General features: G+C 45.6%; 1 protein-coding gene across 1 annotated transcript in view; it reads right to left on the bottom strand.

Moving 5' to 3' along the window:
• The window catches only part of Arpc1a (actin related protein 2/3 complex subunit 1A), a 23,515-nt gene extending 19,721 nt beyond the window's left edge, over positions 1-3,794 (bottom strand). Inside the window, exon 1 of the mRNA XM_021162402.2 lies at positions 3,653-3,794. The gene's annotated coding sequence lies outside the window, so the exon portion shown is untranslated. The remainder of the gene's footprint in view (positions 1-3,652) is intronic.
• Between the last annotated feature and the right edge of the window lie 8,322 nt (positions 3,795-12,116).

Genomic DNA, 12,116 nt, shown 5'->3' with positions numbered 1-12,116 from the left:
TTTCGAGACAGGGTTTCTCTGTGCAGCCCTGGCTGTCCTGGAACTCACTTTGTAGACCAGGCTGGCCTCGAACTCAGAAATCCGCCTGCCTCTGCCTCTCAAGTGCTGGGATTGAAGGTGTGCGCCACCACGCCTGGCAAGACTCCCATTGTAAAAAAAGAAACAAATAAACAAACTTTCAAGATGGCACATACCTGTAATTTCAGCACTCAGAAGGCAGAGGCAGGAGACTCACTATTCATTCCAGGCCAGTCAGAGCTACACAGTGAAACCTTGTCTCAGAACAAAGAGCTGAGGGATAATACGATGGCTCAGCTAGCAAAAGGGGTTTGGAGGCAAGTCTAATGACCTGAGTTTGTTGCTTAGAGCCTACATGGTAGAAGAGAACCAAACTGTCTTCTGACTTTCACATATGCACCACGGCACATATGCACAAACACAGTGTTCGTATCTCTTGTTTCTGATAACTGTTAAACTCAAAATAACATATTATGGGATGGGGTGGGGGGGAGAAGTTCAACAGCACTGGCTGCCCTTCCAGAGGAGCAGAATTCAGTTCCCAGCACCCATAATGTCAAGCAGCTTCTGTGTATATCTAGTTCCAAAGAACCTGGCACCTCTCTGCAGGCAACCACCCACCTATGGCAACATACACACCTTTTAAAAAGCGGGTTGTTAACAATATTATTAACTGTAAGCAATGAAGCTTAAAACCCAAATCTGATGAACTCACTTGTTACTGAACAAAACTGGTTTGTAAACTAATAACTTGGATATCCACATGTAATAGGGGTACCTATTTCATGAAGAGCTGAAAGTTGCACATGCAGATAGAGACTTTCTCATTCTCCTATTTAGTTTTTCTTAAGGACATACCTAAGTTTCCAAAAGAGGTGACAAGTCACACAACAGCAGAAATACTTCTACAATTGCATTTCTAATTTTGTCTATAGTCAAGTCCTATAATTGAACACACATTCAGACATGTCCTTCCTTTATAGTCATTTGGCTATTTTAAGCCACAATGTTGTACCAAGTAAAATAAACCTTCATTCATATGGTGATAATTTTAAGTCACTAAGCTGCAGGTGATATTTAAGCAATGTTTGAAAATCTTAAAAGTCTCAAAAGGAGAAAAGGGAACACCATAGGCAATTGAATGAACTTAAAAGGTTTTTCTGGGCACTCGTGAGGCAGAGGCGGAAGGATCTCTGTGAGTCCCAGGCCAACCAGGACTAAATACAGTTGAGACTCTGCCTCAAACAAAACCAACCAAGCAAAACACAGGCACCAGGCATCTGTTGCGCCACTGTCCAGCACTGAGCGATGAAAAGGACTGAAGGGGGCTGGCGAGATGGCTCAGTGGTTAAGAGCGCCGACTGCTCTTCCAAAGGTCCAGAGTTCAAATCCCAGCAACCACATGGTGGCTCACAACCATCCATAACGAAATCTGATGCCCTATTCTGGAGTGTCTGAAGACAGCTACAGTGTACTTACATATAATAAATAAACTTATAAAAAAAAAGAAAAGAAAAGGACTGAAGGAAGAGGTTCCTACTCTCTTCAGCTTTCACTTAGCACGGTCTTTTCTTCCTGCCCTGCTGGTGAGCCTACCTACCTATGCACTGTGCACACCAGGCAAGGGCTGCAACAACTCAACCACATTCCCAGCCTTCAAGTGGAGTCATTTTAATGTTGAGTTAGCCATGGAAATCTGGAGACGAGGGGACCTGAGCTTGAATCTTCATTTTGACACACACATAATGAGATGCTGGGCAAATTTTCATTTCATCTCCAAATGGCACCACAAGACAACCGTTGGGAAGATTAAATGAGATAGCACATAAAAGCAGCACAAAACTGATTCTGGTAAGTTAGTTCTCTGGTCTTTTGGGTTGTTAGCCTAGCCTTTAGTGGTGGAGCCATCTTGGATGCCCAGTAAATTGGTTTTCTTTCTTCCTCGGACACAAAGCTTTGGACCAGTCCTAGAAGGACATGTTGGTGTCTTGGCCCCATTCCACTGGGACTTGACAAATTCACATAAGTTAGAGTTTCCATTCCCTGTTAGGGTCAATTTCAAGTCATTGATTCATCTAGTTTCTTTTTTTTTTTCTTTTTGGTTTTTCGAGACAGGGTTTCTCTGAGTAGCCCTGGCTGTCCTGGAACTCACTTTGTAGACCAGGCTGGCCTCGAACCCAGAAATCCGCCTGCCTCTGCCTCCCAAGTGCTGGGGTTAAAGGCGTGCGCCACTATGCCCGGCTTTCATCTAGTTCCTAATTGCTCTCCTTACCCAGCCCAGCGATACCTGTGCTCAAACAGGTCACCACGCCCTACCAATGTTCTGACAGGCTTCATTAGAAATTCCAGCTTCATCAGACCGTCTCCACACTTCCTGTAGAGAACTTATTTTCACCTAACACTAGATAATTTAGATCAAAACACTGCCACCCATCCTCCAAAGGAGTCTGCAATTTCCAATGGATTCCCCCCCAGTTGTGAACAGCATATGAATTGAAGAAGCCTCCCTCCACCCCCGAGAGAGCCAGTGACTTGATCTAATGGGTTAAACACCCGGACTGATAACTTCTAGAAATCCTAAGGCCTACAAGGAAACCAAAAGATTAAGGGAACTGATAAAATAGGATGCCAACCTAGGTCATTTCAGAAACTGGGCAAGGAGAAGATAGGAGAGAAACACACCACGACAACAGATGGTTTTATACTCAGAGATTCTAGGCTGCAATTTATTAAGTGCCTCCCATGTTCCCAACAGTGTTCGGTATCTGAATGGGGCCAGGAACATAAATAAATCCTAGTCCTCACGTCCTTCTCCGGAGGAAAGAGAGCAGAAAGGAAAGGAAGGCAGATATGCCTCGGAAGTCTCAGAAGCACCAGTAATGGCTATCATTTATTGTCAGATCATTTGAACAGCTTCTCTGGGTTAGGAATTGCTGTAAGCAACTCAAGCACGCGAACTCCACGCGAACCCCATAAAACCAAGTAGACTAAGAATCTTCTTACTGCAGCTGGGGAAATTGAGGCACCACGAAGCAACCTTCCCAGAGACACCTGACAAAGTGGCGGAGTCAAACGGGAACTCGGGCGGTTCTACAGAAAGGACCCTATGAATCCGGGTGCAGAGGAGAGTACAACTCTGACTTGCGGGGGCGGGGGCTAGGGAATCCTAAGGTTACTGCAAAGATGGGTTTTCTCTTGCTGGGAAGGGTTCCCCAATAGCTGACGGTTCGGAGGCTGCTCTAGGCAACATCCTAGACGTTGACGAGATGAACAGATACTCGTGACAAGCCACAGGGGGTATGGGGGGGGGAGATCCGCCCGTCTAAGCTAATTTTACAGATTGTGGTAAATGCTCACAGTAGGGGTGCAAATGGTACTATGGGGGTGTCGGAAGCCGAGCTGTTCCTTCTCTCATCCGAGATGGAAGGCAGCTGCAAAGTGCTCAGAAACGCTCGGTCTGTGTGTGTGAGGGGGGCACAGGGACTCAGAGGTAACCACGAAGGACGGAGATCCCGGCCCCCTCGGCCCCAGACCCCGCGCCTAACCGCCCTGGGCCCACCGCCCCCGCGTGCCATAGAACATACAAAACAATGGAGGCGACCCGGGCCAGGCTCTCGGCCCTGCGGCTCCTTACCTGAGGTTGGGGAGGTCTGGAGGTCCGGAGCGGACGATTCGCGGACTCTGGTCAGTCGACGCGAACTGGCTCCGGCGGCCGCGGACGGAGGAGGGAGGCCTAGAGGGAGCGGCTGACAGATCCCGGAAGTGACCAGGGCGCCTGCGCAGAGCGGCCGCTCTGAGCTGGCGCTCGGCGCAGGCGCAGAACGTAGCCTTTGTTGGCGTGCTTTGTCTGAAGAGCGGCTGCTGCTCAGGTGAGGCAGCCGCTCGTCAGCGCTAGGGCGTGCTTGTGGAACTGGATGGGCGTCCTACTCCTTTCTTTAAGGAGGTTTTAACACACACACACACATTTCTCAACCATGGCCCAAGTGGGCAGCGTTGGGAGCTTCTCAAGTGCTTTTTGTTACAAATTACTGAGCTAGGATCTCTCAGGCTTTGTGGTTCTGAAGAACAATTCAAAATAAAATAAAATAAAATAAAATAAAGTAAAAATATTTATGTGGCCGGGCGGTGGAGGCGCACGCCTTTAATCCCAGCCATTGGGAGGCAGAGACAGGCGTATTTCTGAGTTCGAGGACAGCCTGGTCTACAGAGTGAGTTCCAGGACAGCCAGGGCTACACAGAGAAACCCTGTCTCGAAAGAAAAAAGAATTATATGGATGTCTGTGTTAGTATACGCATGTGAGTTCAGGTGCCCCTGGAAGCCAAGAAAGCAACAGATCCTCTTGGAGCTGGAATTATAAGTTACTCCATGTAGGTGCTGGGAACTGAACTCAGGTCCTCAGCGAGAACAATACAATCTTTTAAGCTGAGCTATCTTGCCAGTCCTTGAAACTATGTTTGTGTTCCTTCATAGAGGGTGAGTCAGAACTGGTGACTATTTTCTGCCTAGAGGACCGTCCCTGCCATGCACCTCTGTAGAAAGTCTCAAGTCTACTTAAGAGTCCCCTTGACTGTCCCTAGATCAGGACCACTTGTTTCTGCACCCACAATGACACCACAAGAAGGGGCAATGGTGACATGGAACGAGTGTATTCTATGTAGATGCAATTTATAAGAACTGCCCTGAATGCCACATCCAGTCAGACTGTTGCCACTGCTCTGGTAGAAATTATGAAGCAGCCAGTACCCAGGTTCCACTAGAGGTAGGCACCCCAGCCCTTGTCTTGTGGTGGTCTATATGTTTGATCCAGTGGACAGTAAACACTGCCCTAACAGAAATAAGGGAATAGTTTATTTCGAGTCAAATATCTGTGAGCGTTGCTTAGCAGTGCTCGGATTCCTTACCCTAAGTGTTTGCCCCACCTTGAAACCAGCTGAGTTATGGTCTTTTGAATTATTATGGGGTGTGTGTGTGTGTGTGTGTGTGTGTGTGTGAGTGTGTGTGAGTGGGTAGCACTCATATGGTGGTCAGAGGTCAGCTCTGTGGACTCAGTTCTCTGCTTTCACCTTTACATGGATTCCAGAGATCCAACTCATGTGGTCGGACTTGTTCAGCAAGCGCTTTTCCCACCAAGCCATCTCGCTGGCCTTGGGTGAACTTTTATAGTTGCAGGACAAGAGAAAGCCACAAATCAGAACATTTAGCAGAGTTGCATTGGTGGGAACATCGGGTAGGAGGGTCATAGCAAGAAGAGTCAATCTTTCTTAGGTTTCAACTTAGGTTAGAGAACTCTTAGCCTTAGTGTTGGAGGAAGCTAGAGATCTGCTGATACACCACAAGGGCTTTACGTAACAAGCCTGAGAAGGTTAGCTAAGTATAAAAATAAAGATCGTGGCTAGTGTTGTAGTTCAGTTGACAAGAGTGCTTACCTAACATTCACAAACCCCTCTGTTAGCTCCAGCCCTGTACAAACCTGACGCGGTGCCACGTGCCTGTAATGGCAAGCACTTCAGAGGCAGAGGGAGGAAGATCAGAGCCAGTGTAGGCAACATAAGGATTTGAGGGCAGCCTAGACTACATGAGATCGTGTCTCAAAAATGAAGACTCAATAGGCTGGAGAGATGGCTCAGTGGTTAAGAGCACTGACTGCTCTTCCAGAGGTCCTGAGTTCAATTCCCAGCATCCACATGGTGGCGCACAACCATCTGTAATGGGATCTGATGCCCATTTCTGATGTGACTGAAGACAGTGACATGTCTGTGTGTGTGTTCTATTAAAAATCAAAGATTCAAAAAGGGAAATGAAGGCTAGTAGATAACTACTAAATGGCCTGAGATGCCCCGAGATACTTTTGGAGTCTATAACATTTGATCTCTTCACACTGCATCCTAATTGAGCAAGGCCAAGCAGTCTGTATGACCTTAAATAGAGAAGGGACTTCAAGCAATTTCCATTCAGAAGCCCTTGATTGTAAGGCACTGTCTACAGAGGCAAATCTGCAATACTCCAATTCACACCCATATGGTGTTGTTTACAGTTCAATAGTTCAGTTGTTCACAGACTTAGAGCTCTTATATTTTGAATTTATTCCATGGCTACAGGTCCTGTCATGGGGAAGCAAGGGGATGGAGTGGGAAGATAATTGTAAGTTAAATATCCTACCTCAGAGACAAGTGGACAGAGGAAAAATGGCACCCCTGGAAAGCAAGGCTTCCTTGTGCATTGTAGGGTAAGTGAGCCATTTACAGAGTGTATACAGTTGGTACCCAGAGTGTATACAGTTGGTACCCAGAGCCAAAAGCAAACAAGGAAAACCTCAGCTGTGTTTCACTTAGACTCCAACTCTTTACAAAAGATAGTGTCTTCTCTGAAGAAGTTTAGTCTGGATAGATGAAAATATACTGTCTACAGTCAATGACAAGAAGTGTGCAGTCATGTTTCTTTATCTGGGTTGTGAGAAAACCACTTAAGGAAGGAAGGAGTTATTTTGGCTGGTTGAAGGGATGCGGTCCCTCATCGCAGGGAAGACGTGGCCAAGGGAGCTGGAGGATACAAACATGTGCCCTTGTATCCAGCCCACACTTGGGAAGGAAGTAACAAGAATAGTGTTCAGAGCCTCAGCTGCACTAAAGGATGGAGCCGCCACATTCAGACATGCCCAGATGTGTCTGCTTGGTGATGCTAAATCCAGTCAAGTTGGCAAAACACAACAGCACCCATAAAATAAGAGCCATTTAGTAATAATCTGATTTTTAATAATCTCACAGAATCTCATTGTGTATACCTGGCTAGTCTGGAACTTGCAACTTAGCCCAAGCTGGCACAGACTTCACGGAGATCCACCGGATTCTGCCTTCCAAGAGCCAGGAATAAAGGTGTGCGCCACCACAGCTAGCTTCCATTCTGTCTTTTGAGTCACTGGTTAGCATGTTAGTCTAAACAAAGGCTACAACTTTCATGCTTTATGGGGGCAATTGAGTTCCTAGTTTTTTGGTTTTTAAAGATTATTTATTATATGTAGGTGCACTGTAGCTGTCTTCAGACACCTCAGAAGAGGGCATCAGATCCCATTACAGATGGTTGTGAGCCACCATGTGGTTGCTGGGAATTGAACTCAGGACCTCTGGAAGAGCAGTCAGTGCCTTTAACCACTGACCCATCTCTCCAGCCTGTTTTACACAAGGCTCTTTAAGTCAAGCTGCCTTGTTCTACAACAGTGGAAACTACAAAAGCATTTTGAGACTTGAAGTTTTTGATACAATGTAGGGAGCAAGAATGGCCTCCTGCTCTGGTCTCTCCTAAGAGACCATCATAGCCTGGTGTAATCAGTGGAATTCCAAAGAGAGTAAGCATTGAGTTGGCCAGTGCTTACTTTTTATACTTCTGCAACGACACCAATTTTGTATCCAAAATGAGAAGCCTGTCTGTAAAAAAATCAGTTGTCAGGGTGGATGGTGTACTGGTTTCTCATCGCCTTTATAAAACACTTGAGATCATCAGCTTATAAGGGGAAAAGTTTGGGCTGGAGAAATGACTCAGCGGTTAAGAGCACTGACTGCTCTTCCAGAGGTCCTGAGTTCAATTCCCAGCAACCACATGGTGGCGCACAACCATCTGTAATGGGATCTGATGCCCTCTTCTGGTGTGTCTGAAGACAGCTACAGTGTATTCACATATATTAAATAAATGAATAAACGAATAAATAAATGGATAAATATCTTTAGAAAGCACTCCCCATACAACTCTGAGGACTGGAGTTCACATCCTCAGACCCCACACAAAGCCAGTGTAGCCACATCTATAACGGTTCTGTGTTTATGGCTGGATGGGAGAGGGACACAGCTAAATCCTAGGACACTCACAGGCCAGCTAGCCTGGTGTGCACAAGGTATAAGACAGGGACTGACACCAGAGGTCAGTGACCTCCAAAAGCATACCATAGTACCTGTGCACCAACACTCACACACAGGAATGTGTATACACACATGCACACTGTATACACATACATCATATGCATGCACATCATATGAGATTGGGCAGACCCAACAGATAAAATTGTACGCAGGCTAGAAGCTTCTGGGGACTAGGCTTAGGTTAGCAACTTAGAGGGAACTCTAGGCTCCCTTTAAGTTTACAATTACACTTCCTTACTCTCAGAGAGTCAAGTACAAATTCAAAGCATCATAGCCACTGTCAAGAGCAGAGAGAATAATGTCTGAATCCTTTGCTTGCTTCTCTCTTATACTGTTCACAATCCCCCCGCCTAGGGAATAGTGCTGCCCTCAAGGGTCCCGGGTCTTCCTGTATCAATTAACAATCAAGACAGCCCCCTACAGTCTTGATCTAGAAAATTCTTCCACTAAGGCTTTCTTCTCAGGTGATTCTTGAATATTCGTCAACTGACAATAGCTACCTACCATCACACCTGCCATACCAACTTTGATAGCTTAGCAGAATACTATTCTATGTAGTATTGTTGGCTTTCCTTTGTGATCCCATGGCTGTCTGGAAGCGGCAGCTCATTGCCCTGGCCAGTGTCACAACAAGGGGCCCAAATTCATATTGCTAACCTTGGGACTGTGCGAAATTTCAGGAACTGATGAGTTTCTACTAAACTTGTATCATTTCCACACCGTCGTAAAGTTGAAAGATCATAAGTTAAACTATGGTGAGGTGGGTTCTGTTTGCATTTCTCCCATCCAAGCGGCAGCCAAGCCTAACCAGCTTAGCTTCTAATGTCAAACTGGGTGTGCTCAGGTGGTACTTCTTATTTTGCCACAGACAGATAGTTTATGTGTCAGCTTGACTAGGTTACAGGGTACCTAGATATTTGGTCAAACATTATTCTGGTTCTGTGAGCGTGACTCAAATTAGATCGATATTTAAACAGATATGCTAAAGTAAACCGATTGTCTACTCGGATTGTGTCGGCCCCACATCCAAACAGTTGAAGGTGAAGTGGACCCAGTGGCTCCTGCCTGCAATCCTGAGACAAGAGAGTTGTTCAAAGGTGTTCAAAGGTGTACCTCAGTGGCAGAAGACCTGCTTGGAATCCCCCAGTGAGGGACGAAGGCATGGCTCACAGATATAGTGTTTTCCTGGTATGTGTAATATTCAGGGTTCAATTCAGCACCAGCAAAGAGAAATCTAAAACAAGCAATTAGGAATTAAAAGATTCTTGAGCCGGGCGTGGTGGCGCACGCCTTTAATCCCAGCACTCGGGAGGCAGAGGCAGGCGGATTTCTGAGTTCGAGGTCAGCCTGGTCTACAAAGTGAGCTCCAGGACAGCCAGAGCTATAAAGAGAAACCCTGTCTCGAAAAAACCAAAAAACCAAAAAAAAAAAAAAAAAAAAAAAAAAAAAAAAAAAAAAAGATTCTTGGTGGCTCCTGGACTCCAGCTCTTGTCTTTGTGCTCTTATCTTCCTGAAACCAGGAAATCAGGTGTGGCATTCTGCTTCTGTGTGGCCTCAACGATTCAGAATCCTAGAATTTGGGACTAGCCTGGGCTAAATATCAAGGTTTATCTCAAGTGAGGTAAAGAAGTTTCACATATGGGGCTGGTGTGCACTCTCTTTCGGTTTGTGGTTTTTCAAGACAAGGTCTCTTTGTGTAGATATGACTGTATTGGGACTTATTCTGTAGACCAGACTCACAAGGAACTCAGAGATCCACCTGCCTCTGCCTCCTGAGTGCTGAGATTAAATGCGTGTACCATCACTGTCCAGCTAGGAGTTGACTCTCTCTTTTTTTTTTTTAAAGATTTATTTATTTATTATATGTAAGTACACTGTAGCTGTCTTCAGACACTCCAGAAGATAGAGTCAGATCTTGTTACGGATGGTTGTGAGCCACCATGTGGTTGCTGGGATTTGAACTCTGGACCTTCGGAAGAGCAGTGGGGTGCTCTTACCCACTGAGCCACCTCTCCAGCCCCAGGAGTTGACTCTCTTAAGTATTGTTTGTTCTTGGGACTTGACCCGGTAGGTTTTACTACCTTATTAAGTCTATCTCATCTTTAAGCAGCTAGTGTGCATACTTTGTCTACTTTTTAATAATCATGAATGGGAGAATTGTCTGTTGCCTCCTTGGTATCTAGACTATATGTGTTCCATCATGTATATGCAGTTTTATCTTTGGTATGTATTATATTGTTTACTTTGTCTTTTTGTTGTTGTTGTTGTTGTTGTTGTTACTTCAGAGCTTAGACATACATATACAGAGTTTCTTTGTATATCAGCTGTGGCTGTCCTAGAATTTGTGCTGTCCTGGAGCTTGTTCTGTAGACCAGACTGGCTTTGAACTCACAGAGATCTCCCTGCCTCTGTCTCCCGAGTACTGGGATTAAAGGCCTGTGCCACCAGCACACCTGGCTTCCAGGCTAGCCTTGAAACTCTTGATCCTGCCACTTTGGCCTCCCCCATGCTGGGATTCTAGACATGTGCCACTATACCTTGCGGAAATATGTTATTGTCACTCAGTAGACTGCGCATCACCATATGCTGCTCACAGACATAGTCATTATGGGGTTATTAGGCCCTAATTGCTTAATTACTGTCCAAATGTTTATATTATATAGAATGGTTTAGGAGATTGTTTTGTGGGTGATAAAGGGTGCTAGTAATGTTTAGAGCGATTGGCTTTGCAGGCAGGGTGGGAATATATTCTTTATTTCTCAAATAAAATAATGCAATATAAGCAATTGTTTTGTTGTTGTTTGTTTGTGGGGGAAGTTAAACCAGGGTCTTATGCAGCCTAAATTTGCCTCAGATTTGCTGTATGGCTGAAGATGACTTTGAAACACTGCTTCTCCTTTTGCCGCCCCAGAGTGCTGCGCTTATAAACAAATGCCTTCAAATGCTAAGTTTCACTCCTGGGACTATAAACAAGTATCACCATGCTCAGCTTGACGTCTTTTATTGAGAGTGTTTTCAAGAATGGATTAGGGGCGGAAGAGGTAGCTCAGCGGTTAAGAGCCCTTGCTCCTCTTTCAGGAGGATAGAAGTTCAGATCCCAGTAACCACACTGGTGGCTGCCTAGTGCCTGTAAGCCTGGCTCCAGGAATTGCATGCCCTCTTTTGGTCTCTGCTGGCACTGCATGCCATGTGGTATCACTTGTGCAGACAAACAGATATGTAAAAATATAAGAATTAATTTTTTTTTTAAAGGTTGGACTCAGGGCTGGAGGGATTGCTCAGTGGTTAAGAACACTGACTGCTCTTCCAGAGGTCTGCTCTTCCAGAGGTCCTGAGTTCAAGTCCCAGAAACCACATGGTGGCTCACAAATGGTGACGCTGTACTCATACATTAAGTAAAAAAAAAAAAAAGATTAGATTCATCTAGAACAACTGTAATTCTAATTTTTAAAAAATGTTTATTTGTTTTATATATATGAGTACACTGCAGCTGCCTTCAGACACACCAGAAAAGGGCATCAGACTCCATTACAGATGGTTGTGAGCCACCATGTGGTTGCTGGGAATTCGACTCAGGACCTCTGGAAGAGCAGTTCACAGCTGCCTGAGTTCCAGGGCATGCAACACCCTCTTCTAGCCTTCTCAGGCATGGCACACCTCTCTGTCTCTGTATTTGTTTCTGTCTCTCTGTCTCTCTTCACAAACACACAACAAAATTTAAACGTCTTTTAAAAATAAAGCCACAAAAACCAGTAGCTGGGAAGCAAGTGTCAAACTCACAAGCCTGAGGGAGATGCTTCACCTTGGAACTGAAGGAACAAGTTGCAAATGATGTGAGATTTCAAGTTGGATGATTATTTCTGTAAGAGCTCTGCGTGGCCTTGCTCATGAGCATAATAGCTCCTGGTTGGTTTCTGTGCTTAAACCTTGGATGCCGCTGTGGAGGAGCCAGGAGTCTCCTCCCCACCTCCACCCCATCTCTGTCGCCATGATAAAACACTGTGACTGTGGTCTCCCTTCCCCCAGCTTGGAACCTGCCTGCTCTAGGGTGGAGCTACCGGCTCATTCGTCCTGCCACGCCCACTGCTGGAACCTGACTCTGCTGCCTGGAGGCACACACGTGTTTGTCCTGCTACTGGACCCTGAGTTACTTGGCGGGAAATTGGCTTCCCTCCCCCTTCCTTTAT

Source organism: Mus caroli, chromosome 5 (genome assembly GCF_900094665.2).
Source record: "Mus caroli chromosome 5, CAROLI_EIJ_v1.1, whole genome shotgun sequence".
NCBI classification, from domain to species: Eukaryota; Metazoa; Chordata; class Mammalia; order Rodentia; family Muridae; genus Mus; species Mus caroli.
This window is presented reverse-complemented; position numbering and strand designations above follow the sequence as displayed.